At 43.0% G+C, this 18,296-nt stretch overlaps 2 pseudogenes; both read left to right on the top strand.

Annotated features, from left to right (window-relative positions):
* The first annotated feature begins 10,791 nt into the window (after nucleotides 1-10,791).
* Nucleotides 10,792-13,981, top strand: LOC147985295 (uncharacterized; annotated as a pseudogene).
* A 2,090-nt stretch (nucleotides 13,982-16,071) lies between these two features.
* LOC147985294 (secreted RxLR effector protein 161 pseudogene) lies at nucleotides 16,072-16,830 on the top strand (annotated as a pseudogene).
* The last annotated feature ends 1,466 nt before the right edge of the window (nucleotides 16,831-18,296 follow it).

The following is an 18,296-nucleotide window of genomic DNA, read 5'->3' as shown; positions in this document are numbered from 1 at the left end:
CATTATCTTAAACTCGCTGGCCGGCCGGCCGTCATGCGGCTGTCAAGTTGGTTGCTAGGTTTTGACTTGATCGATATGATTCAACCGGGCACCGTTGGTTCAAATTCAATCACATGCATACATCATGCACACACACTCATTCGTCTCCCCTCCGGCCCAGGGGGAGTAGTGCGCGAGTTGTGTTGATCGATGGATGGTCGAATAATCTAATCTAGTTAATGCAAGTCCAAAGAATCGTCTGAACTGCAATCTGAAACAAATCATGCATATTCATATTGATTTCAGCGATCGTTTCCCATGCGGAAATAGAATATGATTCAGCAAACCCTGGCATCCAGATACGGACGCCACCCGGGGTTAACTGTTTTAACCAGCGAGAAGATTTCCTTTTTCTTTTCTTTTTTGCGGGAAAAAATAGCAGCAAGCAGCTTTATTTTCGTGGGAGAATATTCTACAAGAAATTGGCGGTTCCCTCGTGATGGTGAGTCATGAGCAAATCTTTTTGGGTGCTTTACTGCACGCACCGGCCATGAATTCGGACCCTAAAGTTGATCCAACGATTCAAGGGTATCTCGTGTGCTCTCCATCCTAATTCTTATCCCTGGGATGGTCAGTGTATCGATCGATCATGCTGTTTCTTTTTTTCAGAGGTGCATATGATATAATATAATTAAAAGAATGGAAGCTTCCTTGTTTCGGATCTTTTTCGATGTTGATATGCGAGTCGGCCGCTAACTAGCCGGCGAGCCTGACAAAACCAACGGCTCCTTCGTCTTGTTCAGGTCAGAGATACTTCCATCCAAATTAAACAAGTGCATACGCAACTCTACCCTAGCTGACAAGAAGAATTACGCGCGCAATTGTTTGCTGCTTGCGCACATGCCTGACAACCAGTTGGATACAACTCGTTAAAAAAAAAGTTGGATACAAGGTATGCATGATTAACTGCACGAATCACGGAGCACGATTACTTGTTTTTTTTTCTGATGATGATGGAGATGGAAGAGAAGACTCTCCGGCCGGTGCACGTGCTGCCTGTGAAGCATTGGCTGTGTTCCACTGCGTTTTACAGATGTGAAATGGGGAGAAGGAAACATATACATCTGGACATTCAACTGTCAGATGAGCCAGACACTTTTTGATGGAACTTGCATCAAATGGCAAATTTTCGGTCAAATCCATGTATGATGCAATGGTTCATTCTAATGTTCCGGTAGATAACAGAAAATTGTGGAAGCTAAAAATTCCCCTCAGAGTGAAGATTTTCCTCTGATTTCTTAACAAAGGAGTCATCCTAATTAGAGATAATCTGACACGAAGAAACTGGCATGGTTCCAAGACATGTATCTTTTGCCAACATGACGAGTCTATCAAACACCTATTTTTTGAGTGCAAGTTCGTTCGGGCAGTTTGGGCTATGGTCCAAGTAGTTTCGAATTTATACCCACCACGTAGTGTACGGAATATGTTCGGCAACTGGTTGCGGGGTATAAATAAACAATTTTCTGCACATATTCTTGTGGGAGCGGCGGCCTTATGCTGGGCAATGTGGCTTACCAGGAATGATGTGGTTTTTAATAATAAATGTGTCTCATCTCCTATGCAGATTATTCATGTTTGTACACGATGACTCCGTACTTGGTCTATCCTGCAGAAGCCGGAAGACAGGGACATTTTTATGATGGCGTCTACACGGCTGGAGCGTACGGCCAGGGAGGTTTTCTACCCCATGGATGGCGGTGTGATTTACGGATAGGATCTACCGCTCCTTAGGCTGGACACGATTTATTGCTTGGCATTGTATCAAATTATTTTATTTTTATGGTATTCTGAACTTTTTGGTTATGTGCATCTATCTATGCAAAGGCCGGGCTTTCTTTAGATATGATTGTATCATCTCGATATATATCTATTCAATAAAAAGTCCTTTACCCAAAAAAAAACATCTGGATATGGATGGATCGTTGACTTTGTAAGTAGTGTTTGCAAAGGCAACGGCTATCTCTCTTGTATTCTATGGATCAGAAGAATAACCAAGCTGCTCGATCGGTCGTTAGTCATACCTTGCATGCGTATGGCCGTAGAAACTAGGCGTACAGACACAGAGATAGATTATGTATCACTTGTTTACACGCCGCCGCTATCCGTTGGAACAGACACCGGCCGAGCTAACTTAGCTTCGCTAGTTACTTAATCTGCAGACAAAAGCCTTGCTTACTTAGCTAAGCCGCGCAATCCGCAGACTGCTGGCCTTCATCCACATGCATCTTAGTTTGTTTAGCACATGCATTATGCAAGCTGTCCTGCCGCTTAACTATATGTCATGCAGTGTATAGTATAGTAACAGTTCTATCTATGTACAATCAATGAAGCACTTGCCGTCTTGATGCGCGATAGGGACATGCAGAGACTAGTTTTTCTTCTTCTCCGGAACAAGGCTGCTCGTTGAAACACTGTACTGTAGCAGACAAGGAGCAGAGAGAGATGGGGAAAATATCATCAAACCATTTCTCTCAACTTTTGAATTGTCAAACGCACGCGTCTACAGATTAAGGCATGTCACTGTCAGTCAAGTCTTTGCTTCTCCTGTGCTGCTCTTCTTTCTTCCTTTCTTTCACACCCACGCTGACCGCTGACTACGGAAACCCCGCTAGCTACCAACCTACTCTTCTTCTATCCAATTCCAAACTGACGTGAACTATTTCTTCCGACGAAGCCATCTATGAAAGTGGCTGCTCCTCCTTTTATCGATCTCTTTCATAAGCTAGGAAGCTAGGAAGCCAATGCTAAAATGGATCGATCGTGAGGGAAGGCGCATGGCCATGTGCTAGATTTTTTTTTGAGCGGCTTTTTTTTCAGCAGTCATCATAGGGTGAGGGCTCTGCTAGTTTTTTTTTTCTTTCTTTGCGTCAAATTGGACTGGGCCTGCCCATCAAGTAGTACCGCGGCAAAAAATTAAGGGGCAGGCGCTCTGAACAAAATTTCGGACATAGGAACATTTTCTGAATATTTGATTTTTTTTTGAAAAAGCATAAATTGTTCTTGAAAAACGTAAACCATTTTTTGAATTTGTGAACAAACTTTGAAACCACAAACGTTTTTTTAAATTTGTGAACAAATATTATCAAATGGAGACATTTCATGATATTCCAAAAAATTAAACCACGAAATTCTACGATTTGGTGATTTTTTTAAATGGAATATTTCATGAAATTCCGAAAAAAATTTAATAATGGCAACATTTTTTTAATTATTGAACATTTTATGAAACACGGACATTTTTTTAAGTCCTCACCAAATTTTGAAACCACAAATATTTTTTGAAATTCCTAAAAATTGAAACTTCAAAAAATTTCCAATTTATGAACACAATTTTAAAAAGGAACTATTTTTGGAATTCCTGCACATTTTTTGAAATTCTGACCAAATTTTAATAAGAAAGACCTTTTAAAATCCATGTAAAATTTTGAAACTCGAACAATTTTTTAAAAAATTGAAAAAAAATTAAATATAGGAACTTTTTTGAAAATCTCAACAAAATTGAAATTTCCAAAAAATATTGGAAAGAAAGTTCAACTTGAAAAGGGAAAAAGGAAGAAAAAACAAAAAGGAAAACATACAAATAAAAGAAAAAAAGAATAAATAAACAAAAACAAAAACTGAGAACCAGAAAAAGAAAAACGGTAAACGCGTCAAAAACCTTCCAAAAGGTTCACAAAACCAGTGCTCCTCGCACGCTCAGATGGGTCAACCCATTCTATCGATAGGGGTGTGTGATCGGTCGACACTCTGCCGCAAAATGCGGCAGATAGGATTTTCCCTGCTAGATGCAATCACCACGGTGAAAAGAGGGCAAAAGCTAGTTGGGACCAACTGGGCCTTGGCTCGTCTAGCCCAATAGAAAATTGGAAAATGTGATAAAAAAAACTTGGGCATTAGGAACAAGTGTTATGTGTGGTTTCTTCGCAAACAATCGACATGTAGCTCCGCCACTGGCATAAAGGGAGGCAAACTTTGAATTAGGTAAGAAGAATGAGGGATGCATGGAAGCTCGCAATTGGATGAGCCTGGCTTAATAGGAATGATACATTACTCAGATCAACAAGAAATTCCTTCTTTTCCGGGAGTCCATTTGAAAAGAACTCCAAAGTCAAGCGTGCTTGGCTTGGAGCGATTCTAGGATGGGTGATCGACTGAGAAGTTCATCCCGGGTGCGCACGAGTAAGCACAAAGTGCGCAGGAAGGATTAGTGTTGGTCTGTGGGATCAGTCTAGATCCCGTCGGGCAGAACAGCCAGGAATCGGCGGCTATGGTTGGGGCGTTACAACAAATGATAGGCACAAGGTGACCTAACTTTTCAGTGAGATAGTATTTGATTTTGTTGGAGGAGACTTTGACGACCCGACTACACCGAATGCTCCATAGTGTGCCTTAGTAAACGTTAAACCAACTCTAATATGTTCATGGATTTCGACACTAATACTGGTTAGGGCAGATTGGCTATGGCATTTGGCCAAGAGGAAGGAGGAGGCTATGATTGTGGCCCTTGCGATCGCCTTCGTCATCTGTTAGTGCAAGTATTGTTAGCTCCCGTCAAGGGGCTTTCTCTCCTCCTGGTTTTGATCGCCTCCACCACATGAATTTGGATGTTGATTGTGGCATGCGTGGCTCCGGAGCTCAAGCCGAAATGGAAAATCAAGATGACTTTAGCTCCTCTCGACAAGGGGATACAGTGGATCTCAGGACGGGTCAGTTGGGCGAGGAGATGGAATTCGATGCTGAAATAGACAGGAACATGGCTGACTCTTTTTCTCTGTAAGTGGATGAGCCTGGCTTAATCGTATGATATTTCTGTTTAATCGGATATGTTCTACTAAAGCCCAAGTATCCTTTGTTTCTGAAATCAAATCTTCTAAGGTTCGATTAGTAGATCTTGTTAATAGATTTGACATTGCTAACAATTTTGTTGTTCCTTATATATGTGCTTGTGGAGGGCTCTGGCTTATGTGGAATGATGAGCTCAAAGTTTCTGTTCATAGTGCCTCCTTTCACTATATTCTAGCTAATGTAGTTCATCTTGCCTCGTGTGTTCACTTCTGTTTGATTTGTATATATGATGGCCCCTACCATAGGCAGACTAGTACTATCTGGAGCAACTTTCTGCTTTTGTGTATGATAACTTAGGAAAGCCCATGATGTGTATGGGAGACCTTAACGACATCTTGTAAGATACAGATGGTTGTAATGGTAGTGTTAATTATTGTTGTATGTCTGCTTTTAGTTCCCTTGTTAAAACTTCTGGTGTTTTTTACATTGGTTTCAGTGTCCTGCGTACACTTGGCGTAACAAACAACATATAGCTAAGCCTATTTACGGACGCCTAGATCGATGCCTTGTTAACTCTGAATGGTGTGTGCACTATCCAAATACTAAAGTGCTCAATTTACCTATTATTTTCGGTGACCATGCTCCCATTCTAGTTTCTGCTGATGGTAAATTTTTAAACCTCGGTCAATGTTTAAATTTGAAAACTGGTGGTTACTTAAGAAAGATTTTAGCAGCTTTGCAAAAAATGCCTGGAATAATTGCACAGTTCACTCTTTTGCAACAAAGTCCTCTTCTTTGGAAGGTTCTTTGCAGATGTGGTGTAGAACGAAAAAGCCCTTGCAGCAAGAACTTTTGGAAATAGAATCAAGTATCAATCAGATTCAGCAGCTACCTCTACAGCAGCAAAACCATACTTTGGAAAGTTCTCTCACTCTTAGATATGAACAAACTCTCTCTAAGCTTAATCAGTTTTACAAGCAGAGAAGTAAAAAGGGTTGGGCCACTGTTGGCGACCATAATACCAAGTTTTTCCATCAGGCTGTGATCAAAAGAAGGAAAAGGAATAATGTTTGTTCCAGTAAGGATGAAAATGATGTGCTTCATCTCAAACCTAGTGCTGTCACTAATACCTTTGTCAACTATTTTAGATACATTTTCTCTTCGCCTAACAATAACACTGCAAGGCCTTTACTCGCTACTCATTTTCCCAACAACTCTTTGGATCCCACTTATTTTATTCCAGATAAGCATGAAGGCTTGCAGATTCTCAAAGAGATGAAGTTGAATGCTTCTCCGGGTCCAGATGGATTTAATGTTGAATTTTATTTGGCGGCTTGGGATTGGATAGGGGAGGAAATCACTCAACTTGTGATTAAATTTTATGAAACAGGTGTTTTGCCTCCTGACATTAATGACACCAATATTGCTCTCATCCCGAAAAAGTTAGTTCCTCAAGTTCCCATGGATTATCGTCCCATTAGCCTTTGTAATGTTGTTTATAAAATAATTGCCAAATATTTAGCTAATAAGATTAATCCTCTTCTTCTAGATATAGTCATCCTGCTCAGCAAGCTTTTATTAAGGGTAGAAGAATTAGTGATGATATTATTATTGCTCGAGAGTTTACTCACTCTTTCTCTCTTAAATCATGGAAACACCATGCTTTTATGCTTAAAATAGATCTAGCTAAAGCTTTTGATCGACTAGAATGGAAGTCCATTGTGTCTGCTCTTGCACGTAAAGATTTCTCAGTGCTTATTAATGGGCGGCCTTCGCTTAAAATTCTAGAGGTATTTGTCAAGGTTGTACCATGTCTCATTATTTGTTCGATATTGCTATCAATGAATTGTCTATTGCTCTCAGTGAAGCTCTTGCTGCTAACAATCTTCGGGGAATTTATCTTGGTCCAAATTGCCCTTCTATTCATTCTCTATTATGTGCAGACAATCTCTTGGTTTGTGGTCAATCCACTATGTAGGGAGCTAATTCAATGGCTCAACTCATCCATCACTTTTGTTCTATCTCAAGTCAAATCCCAAACTGGGGCCAATCTGCCATTCTTTATAGTTTTCATGTTAGTCAAGTTACTACTCAGGAGATTAAGCAAGTTTTTCCTTTTTCTACCTTGGATAGCAATTTCACTCATCTGGGTCATCCGCTTATTCTTCCTGCAAAAAATAGAACAATTGCTTATAACTTTGTTCTTGACAAGTTTATAAATAAATTGCATGCTTATAAAGGCAATATGCTTTCTCATGCTGCTAGGAAGGAATTGATTCGTTCCGTTTTCTCCGCTATTCCTGTTTGTTATATGGCTAACATTTTGTTCACAAAGAAGTTTCTTGCTAAGCAAACTGCCGTCATTAGGAATTTTTTGTGGACATGTGTTACGGAGAATGATTCTAGGAGTCTTTGTCTTAGAGCATGGAAATATATCTGCAATTCTAAAGAAGAAGGCCGCCTGGGTATAAGGAATTTGAAGGCAATCAATGAAAGTCTTGTTCTTGCACCTGCTTGGAGAATTGCTAAATCCCCTTCTTCTCAGTTGTACTTAGTTCTTAAGGCCAAATATTATCACGACTCTTCTATTTGGACAACCATTCCTTCTTCTCCTAAATCAGCTTTCTGGACTTCTGTTTTAAAAATGATCCCTAACTTAAAAGCTCATCCCTTTTACCAATTAACTCAAGGTAATATCTCAATTCAGAGCACTCCTTGGTACACTCTTTGGGCCTCCATTCATGACCATCTTATTATTCAACAGCCCGGTTTTAGTTATCCTTCTTTTGTTAGGGATCTTTGCTCCCTAGGCAATTTTTTTGGAATAATGAGTTAGTTCATTTACTTTTCCAGCAGCCTATGGCCTTAGTTATTTTCCAAACTGATATCATCGATGATGCTTGTCTAGATTTTCTTTGTTGGGATCTCACTCCTAATGGCATCCGTTCTTCCAAATCGGCTTATAAGCTTTGTTTGCAGGAAATTCATGCAAATCCTAGGGATGCGTCTTCTGTACTATCTTTGGAGCTAAAGCATCTTCTCAAGCTGGTCTGGAAACAAAAGTATGTATTACCTAGGGTGCAAATGTTTGCCTGGTGGCTGATGACCCACAAGTATAGGGGATCAATCATAGTCCTTTCGATAAGTAAGATTGTTGAACCCAACGAGGAGTAGAAGGAAATGACAAGTGGTTTTCAGCAAGGTAATTTCTGCAAGCACTGAAATTGTTGGTAACATGTAGTTCAATAGCAAGATAATTTGTAATGAGCAAGTAACGGTAATGGTAAATAAAGTGCAGCAAGGTAGCCCAATCCTTTTGTGGCAAAGGACAGGCCAACGGTTTCTTATAATAAGCAAAGCGTTCTTGAGGGTACACGTGAATTTCATCTAGTCACTTTCATCATGTTGGTTTGATTCGTGTTCTCTACTTTGATAATTTGATATGTGGGTGGACCGATGCTTAGGTTTTGTTCTTACTTGAACAAACCTCCTACTTATGATTAACCCCCTCGCAAGCATCTACAACTACAAGAAAAGTATTAAGATAAAATCTAACCATAGCATTAAACTTTTGGATCCAAATCGGCCCCTTACTAAATAGCGCATAAACTAGGGTTTAAGCTTCTGTCACGCTAGCAACCCATCATCTAATAACTACTCCACAATGCATTCCCTTAGGCCCAAATATGGTGACGTGCCATGTAGTCGACATTCACATGACACCACTAAGGGAATCACAACATACATATCATAAAAATATCAAACACATATCAAGTTCACATGATTACTTGCAACAAGATTTCTCCCGTGACCTCGAGAACAAAAGTAACTAATCAGACATGATAATCATGATCAATATCAGAGGGGTATTAAATATCATAATGGATCTAATCATATAATCTTCCACCAAATAAATCATATAGTAATCAACTACAAGATGTAATCAACACTACTAGTCACCCACAGGTACCAATATGAGGTTCTAGTACAAAGATTGAACACAAGAGATGAACTAGGGTTTCAGAGGAGATGGTGTTGTTCAAGACGTTGATGAAGATTTGCCTCCCAAAGATGAGAGGATTGTTGGTGATGATGATGACGATGATATCCCCCTCCCGGAGGGAAGTTCCCCTGGCGGAATGATGTCTACTACACAACTTGTTCTTGTAGACTTGTGTTGGGCCTCCAAGCGCAGAGTTTTGTAGGACAATAGAAATTTTCCCTCAAATGGATGACGTAAGGTTTATCAATCCATGGGAGGCGTAGGACGAAGATGGTCTCTCTCAAACAATCCTGCAACCAAATAGTAAAAAGTCTCTTGTGTCCCCAACACACCAAATACAATGGTAATTTGTATAGGCGCACTAGTTCAGCGAAGAGATAGTAATAAAAGCGTAGTAATGATAGTAGATATTGATTTTTGTAAGAGGAACAATAAAAAACAATAAGGTACCAATTGATAAAACAGAGCACAAACGATATTGCAATGCTTGAAAATGAGGCCTATGGTCCATACTTTCACTAGTGCAATCTCTCAACAATGCTAATCTAATTGGATCATATAACCATCCCTCAAAGTGCGATTAAGAATCACTCTAAAGTTCTAAAAGTGCTAATGGCACTTAAGCTATATTTTGGTGTGATGACAATGTGGTTAGTTGAACTAATATCGGTTGCTATAGTTTATCTCAGGTTATTGGTTCTAAGTGCCCGCGATGGAGATGTGCGACCCCCCCATTTCAAAAAGGACAAAGGCATGGTCTTTCGACGCTTCGAAGGTTTAGTTTTGGTTTGCTTCGAGTCGTAGGGAAGACCGCACTATTAAGAGGGGTCTGTGTGGATAAATGTTGTGTGGGAATGACTTCACCGAGCCTTCTCTCTTACCCTTCCCACTCCAACCACCTCATATGAACCTAGTGTGTGTGTTGTGGTACTCAGAAAGTTGCAACAGTAAGTTACTGGGTACCCCGTGCGCACGGGATCTTTTGACCCCCGTGCGCACGGGGTACTGGGTAAGTCTCTGGGTACCCCGTGTGCACGGGGTCTTTTGACCCCCCGTGCGCACGGGGTACTGTGTAAATCTCTGGATACCCCGTGCGCACGGGGTGGTGCGATTGTCTCTGGATACCCCGTGCGCACGGGGCTGACTTAGCCCATGCGCACGGGGTCCAACGGGCAGAAATCCCCACCCTCACATGAACACTATAAAAAGGCCCTTCTTCCTCCTCCAACCCCTAACCCTAATGTCTTGTTGAGCTCCACCATTGCTACACCCCATTTTGCTCAATACTCTCAATCCCTCCACCCAAACTTGTTGAAACTTTGGGGATTGGGAGAGCAAGACCCGATCTACAACTTGACCAAACCAAATCGCGTTCCCCACAACATTTCTTCCCCATTGACTTGTTACTCTTGGAGCTTGGGCTCCTAGGCGGTTAGAGGTTCCTCCGGAAGCTTCCTTGCTTGTGGTGTGCTCCGGAGAAGTTTGTAAAGGTGTGGTGGTCGCCTTCAAGACCAACCCCGAGTGGTTCGAGGCTCATCCGTTGGGGGTGACTCGAAGGAGAATACGGTGAGCCTTTGGTGGCATTCCGCAAGCTTTGGCTCCGGCACCGCTCCAAACGGAGATTAGCTCTTCCCAAGGAAGAGTGAACTTCGGGTTAAAATCCACGTCCTCGTCTCACTTGTGGTTAATCCTTTCCCGCACCTTTCTTAGTTGTTGTATGCTTGTTGGCTTGCTAAGTAGTTTGTTGCCTAGATTTTCTTCTTGGAGCTCGCTTATCATATAGGTTGCATTCACCTAGTAGCATATCTAGTGAACTCTTTTATCCGCTAAGCCTTAAAATCTACAAGAAAGATTAAAATTTGTAGTCTCCTATTCACCCCCCCTCTAGTCGACCGTATTGATCCTTTCAATTGGTATTAGAGCCTCGTGCTCTAATATAAGGTTTTACAACCTTAGAGGATATGGTCGATCTAGGGAATGAGGGAGGTGGCCTACCCGTTGCGGGGGATGGTCAAAACCAACCCCCCGTCGCGACTGAGACACTTGGTGCTACGATCGTTGCTCCTGCCGCTACTACTAACCCGAATGTCCCCTTGACCGCGGCCGATCTTCTTTCAATGTTTGCGGAACTCAAAGTCTCTATGTTGAAAGAGGTTCATGGCTCGGTCAAAGAGGAAATTGATGCTCGCCTAAAGCCATCAACGTCCGCATCAAACTTGTTTAACCCAAATGAGGTTCATGATACGGATGACTCGAGGGAGCCTCTTGCTTCCCCGGCTCGTACTCAAGTTCCCCAGTACAATGCCGTGGAACCCTTTTACTCTCCTCAACCCTTGCAACATCCCCGCATTAATCCTATTGGGCCTCCGCCCCCTTTGAAAGCTAATGTGTTTGCTAAGTGGAAGCTAGATATGGAGTCTCACATGCGCAGTGCTTAAACTCAATTGTGGTGGATTGTGGTCAATGGATTCAACCCCAAGGACCCAATGAATCTCACTCCAAGGGAAGCAGTTGACGATCAACTCAATGCTACCGCACACAACATGCTTCGCAACACAGTGACTGAAGACTATAGTGATTCCATTGCTCTTCTCAAAACCGCAAAGGAAATTTGGGATTGCCTTGAGGAGGCTCTTGAAGGAGATGAAGCAATTCAAAGATCTCGGTTGGACTTGCTCAAACAAGAAATCAATCTCTTTGTGAGGAATGAGGGTGAGTCCGTAGAAGAGGTTTACCGAAGGTTGAAGTCCCTTGTGCTCAACTTGAGAACCTTTGGGTGCACTTGGGCAAATGATGAATTCATCAAGGACAAGTTCATAGATGCTATGGTTCTCACAGAACATACCATGGTCATGATGGTTCATCAACGTCCGGACTATCACAAGTTGACTTAGGCTCAAGTTGTTTCCACCTTCTCTACCCATGTTCTTTTGGAAACCAAGTCCAAGAAAACATTTGCAATAGCTCAAGCAACCAAGAACTCCAATCTTGCCTTGAAGGCCAAGAAAGTGATGAGCCAACCCTCAAGGGAGGAAGAAGTGAGTGAAGAGATATGTGAGGAGGATAATGATACCTCGTGCCCGGCAAATGATTTTGCAGAAGACTTGGCTCTCTTAGTCAAGAAGTACTCCGGGACCATGGCAAACAAAGGAAGAAATCTTCAAGTAAGATCTTTTGGATGAAGGAAATGCTACAATTGTGATAGCCCAAGACACTTTGTTCATGATTGTCCATATGAGAGATGTGAAGACAAGTCCGAGAAGCTTGTGCTTAAGAAGAAGTTCACCAAGTTTGCAAAGAGGAAGGATGACAAGGCTCTTGTTCATGAAGAATACATGTTTGGAGATGAAGATGATGGTGATGATGATCAAGTGGGCACGGCCGCCTTCGCCATGCATGCCACTACCTCTTCCTCCACCACCGGCCTCTTCGACTCTCCAAACGAGGACAAGCCATTCACTCATTGATGCCTCATGGCCAAAGAGGTAAAAACAAAGTCCAAACCCAAGAGACCCGACAACTACACTCCCAATGTATCATGTGAGATAGTGGAGGATGAGTGTGAGGAGGGTGTGGATAATGATGAGGAATCCTTAATGGATTTCATGAAAACTCTTCATGGTGAAGCTCGTGCTCGTTTTGGCGATCTCCTTAAGTCACTCGCCGAATGCGATGACTTTATTGAGAACGTTTTGAACCTCCTTATAGAGGAAAAAGAGAGAGTTGATCTCCTCGAGCACGAACTTAATGAAGAGAGTGTCATGAGAGCATCACTTGAGGAAGCCTTATCTGCTCATCAAATTGACTTTGTTAAAACCAACGATGCTTTGCAAATTGCTCTTGAGAATAAAGATGCTATTAGCGTTAGAGTTGAAAAACTTATAATTGACCATACAAGACTTGTTGAGGAGCATGAGTTCCTTGTGATTAGTTCCAAGGTTGTCAAAGGTGACCTCATTGCTCTCACCGAGTCTTATGCTCAATTAAAAGCTACAACCATTAAGGCTCTCACTTCCGTACCTCATATTGATTTAAATGATGATGCTTGTACGGCTAACTTTGCTCATGATTGCACCTCCCTTCAAGAGGAAAATAAGAAGTTGAAAGCTCAAATTGAGAAAGGGCTTGTATCATGCATCCAAGGGGAGAAAAACCTAAAAGATCTCTTGAGCAACCAAAAGGAGTGTGTTGCCAAGGAGGGAGTTGGGTTTAATCCCGCATCTAAGAGTGGTAAGAACGACAAGAAGAAGAACAACAAGAAGATCGGTCCGACTCCTTCCCCTCCCCAAAAGGTAGTGTTTGTGCAAGAAGGGCACAAGGAGAAGGAGAAGGAAATGAAGGGTGTTGGGAATGGTAAGGTCATTAGGGACAAGGCTATTTCCAAGAATTTTGCCGGCAAGAACAATCCATCATATGTTCTCCTGAGAGGAGATGATGGCTATACCTTTGCAAAATTTGTTGGAACTAACTATGATGATTATGCTTGGACTATTTGGGTTCTCAAGACCCTTGTTGCTAACTCACCAGGACCCATTGCAAAATGGGTACCTATAACCAAAGCTTGATTATTGTAGGACTATGTCTCCGGTGGAACTCAATGGGTGATCGATAGTGGATGCACCAATCATGTGACCGGAGAAAGGGAGATGCTTGTGGAGTTCATTGATTCACTCAAGGCCTCTTCGAACATCTCCTTCGGTGACAATAGCAAGGGAAAGGTATTGGGTTTGGGCAAGGTGGTAATCTCTAATGATTCATCTCTTGCAAATGTCATGCTTGTCCAATCCCTTCACTACAATTTACTTTCAACTATTAAATTGGCTCGTGCTGGATATGATTCACATTTTGGTGAATTCCATGTGACCGTCTTTAAGAGGAGCAATCTCAAAGTGGTCTTTGTTGGGCATGTTGAAGACAACCTTTACGTGGTTGATTTCTCGAAAGAGAAAACTCATCTTGCAACATGCCTAATGGCCAAGACCGATGTGGGGTGGCTATGGCACCGTAGGCTAGCCCACGTGGGCATGAGAAATTTACAAGCTCTCTTAAAGGGGGAGCACATTCTTGGACTAACCAATGTGTCTTTTGCCAAAGATCGTCCTTGTAGTGCTTGCATTGCCGGAAATCTTCATGAAAAATCTCATAAAGTGAAGACTATCATCACCACCTTGAGGCCTCTCGAGCTTATCCATTTGGATCTATTTGGGCCTCCAACATATGATAGTTTGGGAGGAAGGAGATATTGCCTTGTCATTGTTGATGACTTCACAAGATATACTTGGGTGTTCTTTCTCAAGACTAAAGATGAAACTCAAGTAACCTTCATCAACTTTGCCAAAGAAGCTCAACGTCAACATAACTGTGAGATCAAGGCAATCCGAAGTGACAATGGCACCGAGTTCAAAAACTATACAATGGATGAATTCTTGAGTGAAGAGGGGATAAAGCACCAATATGCTGCACCATATACTCCCCAACAAAATGGTGTTGCGGAGAGGAAGAATCGGACTCTTATTGAGATGGCTAGGACCATGCTTGATGAGTACAAATCACCATACAAGCTTTGGGCAGAAGCCATCAACACCGCGTGCCATGCTTCAAACCGGCTTTATCTTCGCAAGCTCAAGAACAAGACCCCTTATGAGCTCCTAATTGGGAGAAAGCCCAACGTCAAATACTTTCGGGTATTCAGTTGTAAGTGTTTCATTTTAAACAAAAAATCCCGGTTAGCTAAATTTGAGTCTAGAACTTATGAGGGCATATTTGTTGGATATGCATCAAACTCTCATGCTTACTGAGTTCTCAATAAATCCACGGGATGCATTGAGGAAATGGTAAATGTGGAGTTTGACGAAGATAACGGCTCCCGCATGGAGCAAATTGTTCCTAGTGTTGTAGGTGATGAGGCTCCTTCACAAGCTATAAGGACAATGGGGATAGGCCACATTCTCCCACAATAAATACCCCATGTCCAAGTAGAAGAAGAAGGAGTAAGATCCCCTCTTGAGGATTTTCCACAAGGGAAGTCATCACCAACACCACTTGTACAAGATGCCTTGGGAAGTAATGAACCTATCCAAGAACAAGATCAAGACCCTCATATTCCTGAGCAAGATCAAGAGCAAACTCTTCCGAATAATGAAGAACCAATCATTGAGGCTCAAGATCAAGCTCAAAGTCATGATCAAGATCTAGATCAACCCCAACCACAAGTGTCTTCATCGTCATCACTTCCTACTGAGCAAGAACCTGTGGTTGCAAAGAGAAGAGTGTCTCCAAGGCTAAAGCAATCTCAAGGGCAAGCTTCTTCATCAAGTCCAAAACCAAGTGAAGAAGAACTTGACCGCAAAGAGCAAAAAGTGGCCGCCAAGCTAAAACATCTTCAACACCTCACCGAGAACATCTACGGAAGCATCAAAAAGGGGGTAACTACTCGTAGACGTTTGGCAAACTTTTGTGAACATCACTCGTTTGTCTCTTGTGTTGAACCCCTTAAGGATTGGATAGATGCCATGCATGAAGAACTCAACAACTTCACACACAACAAAGTGTGGACCCTTGTAGAAAGACCCAAGGAATTTCATAATGTCATTGGAACAAAGTGGATTTTCAAGAACAAACAAGATGAATATGGACAAGTAATAAGAAACAAGGCAAGGTTAGTGGCACAAGGTTTCACCCAAGTTGAAGGTTTGGACTTTGGTGAAACTTTTGCCCCCGTTGCCCGTCTCGAATCCATTCGCATCTTGCTTGCTTATGCCTCTCATCATGATTTCAAATTATATCAAATGGATGTTAAGAGTGCATTTCTTAATGGTCCTCTTAAGGAGTTGGCGTATGTCAAGCAACCTCCCGGTTTTGAAGACCCCGATCATCCCTCTCATGTTTATGAACTCCATAAGGCACTCTATGGACTCAAACAAGCACCTCGTGCTTGGTATGATCACCTTACGGCGTTCCTAAGCGAGAAGGGGTTCCAGATTGGGGTAATAGATTCCACTCTCTTTACGAAGAGGGTAAAAGGAGAGTTGTTTGTCTGCCAAATATATGTTGATGATATTATCTTTGGGTCAACTAACCATGCTATTAACGTTGAGTTTGAGAATCTTATGACTAAGGAATTTGCGATGAGCATGATGGGAGAGTTGAAGTTCTTTCTTGGGTTTCAAGTGAAGCAATTGAGAGGCGGAACCTTCATCAATCAATCTCGTTATATCCAAGACATGCTCAAGAGATTCAAAATGCAAGAAGTCAAGCCAATGAAGACACCCATGGCCACAAATGGTCAACTTCATCTTGATCCAAATGGTAAAGAAGTGGATCAAAAGGTATATCGCTCTATGATCGGTTCCTTGCTTTACCTTTGTGCATCTAGGCCAGATATTATGTTGAGTGTGTGTATGTGTGCAAGATTTCAATCCGCTCCTAAGGAGAGCCACTATTCGGCAGTGAAAAGGATCCTTCGATATTTGGTTCATACCCCAAACTTGGGCCTTTGGTATCCCAAGGGATCATCATTTGAGTTAATGGGCTACTCGGATTCGGATTGGGCCGGAGACAAGGTTGATCGCAAGTCCACATCCGGCTCATGTCAATTCCTAGGGAGATCGTTGGTAAGTTGGTCTTCAAAGAAGCAAAATTGTATATCTCTCTCCATAGCCGAAGCCAAGTATATTGCTGCCGGAAGTTGTTGTGCCCAATTACTATGGATGAGGCAAACTTTGATGGATTACGGTGTCAAATGTGACAAAGTGCCTCTTTGGTGTGACAATGAAAGTGCCATCAAGATCGCCGAGAATCCGGTTCAACATAGCAAGACCAAGCATATTGAGATTCGTCATCATTTCATTAGAGATCATGTGGCCAAGGGAAACATTGAGTTACTCCATGTCAACACCGAGAATCAACTAGTAGACATCTTCACCAAGCCCCTTGACGAAGCAAGATTCCGCGAGTTAAGGCATGAGCTAAATATCGTGGATATTAGTAACTTCGGTTGACACTCTTGCTCGCACACACATAATCATGTACTATCTTGCTTAGATGTAGGCACATGTCTAGGGGGAGCTAGTTCAACTCATGAGCTATCTTATCCTAGAAGTGCATAAAACAAACACAATCTTTCACATAAGCCACTTTAGGTGGTACTTGTGCTTCAAAGATGAGTATTGGTCTTGGGCCCAAGGTTCATATCTTCGCGGTGCCATACCAAGTAAACTCAAACATGGTGGCCTCGGCCACTGCCCTCGCTTGAGGGTTTTGTCCGTGTTTGTTTCGTGTGTGTGGTGTGGTGTTTCTTTTCTTTTTTTGGTTGGTTCTCCTCGCATCTTTTTGGTACAAGTGCTCCATGTACCCTTTCCATAGTGATAAGACTTTCCTCGCGGCGTGTTCAGAAACGTAGAATGAGTGCCTTGTGAAGTAGGGGTAAGAGTATACACTCAGCCCTGTATCTAAAAATCCACTCATGTCAAAGTTCCTGAATACCCCGTGCGCACGGGCCTGTATCGTGCCCAAGGGGCCCCCGTGCCCATGGGCTCTGTACCGTGCGCACGGGACCCCCGTGCGCATGGGGCTCACTTAGCCCGTGCGCACGGGGTTCACTTAGCCCGTGCGCACAGGGTCTGCGGTTTTTGGTCCTGAAGAGGTGGGGCATGGGGGGGGGGGCTCGGGTTCATTCCCACCCATTCACTCCCTCCACTCCCTAGGAAGCCTCCAGTGCCGCCGCCGTTGCCTCCTCTCGGCGGAGCTCCTCCGGGCCTTGTCGGAGTTGTTCCTCCGTGGATCTGGGTCCTGATGGGGTTCTCCTCTAGTTGGTCCTCTCCTCTTGTTCCATCTCCTTGAGTTCCCCTCGTTTTGTTCTAGCTTTAGGGTTTCTTTGCTCCCTAGATTCGTTTGGCCGCAACTAGTTCGTAGATAGAAGTCTAGTGCGTAGATCCGTTGGTCCCTCTGATGCACCCACTCCCGGAGCTCTTCCCAGTAGTGGCTGCCACTGGGAGACCCTCGTGTCCACGGGGTGTTTGACCCCCGTGCGCACGGGGCCCCCATGCCCACGGTCCTGTACCGTGCACACGGGACCACCGTGTGCACGGGGTCTAAACCCCCGTGCACACGGGCTATCCAGGAACTATTGCCTAGACTTTTGTCTATATCCTTGCCAATTATCTTGCACTTGTACTCATTTGTGCCTCGTGCTTTGTGTTGTTGGGTTTTTGTCTGTGTTTCAGACTCCGCTGGCAAGAGGTCTGAGCTTCGTCGCAAGCGTGCAAAAGGAGGATCAAAGGACTTCACCATTGCCCGTCGTCAGCCGTCTAAAGGCATGGGTCAGGGGCCTGGGACAGGTCAGGGCCGTGCTCGCCGTGCAGCCTCAAAGCGGCCCGTTGTTGAGGCTTCCGATGAATCTGAGGAAGAATATGAATCACAAGATGATGAGATAGAATATGAAGATGATCGTGATGAGGAAGATGAA

The sequence above is a fragment of the Triticum urartu genome, chromosome 2A (genome assembly GCF_056163025.1).
Source record: "Triticum urartu cultivar PI428250 chromosome 2A, HENAU_Tu73, whole genome shotgun sequence".
Taxonomy (NCBI): Eukaryota; Viridiplantae; Streptophyta; class Magnoliopsida; order Poales; family Poaceae; genus Triticum; species Triticum urartu.
The sequence above is the reverse complement of the archived record's forward strand: the minus strand, read 5'-3'. Positions and strand labels throughout refer to the sequence as shown.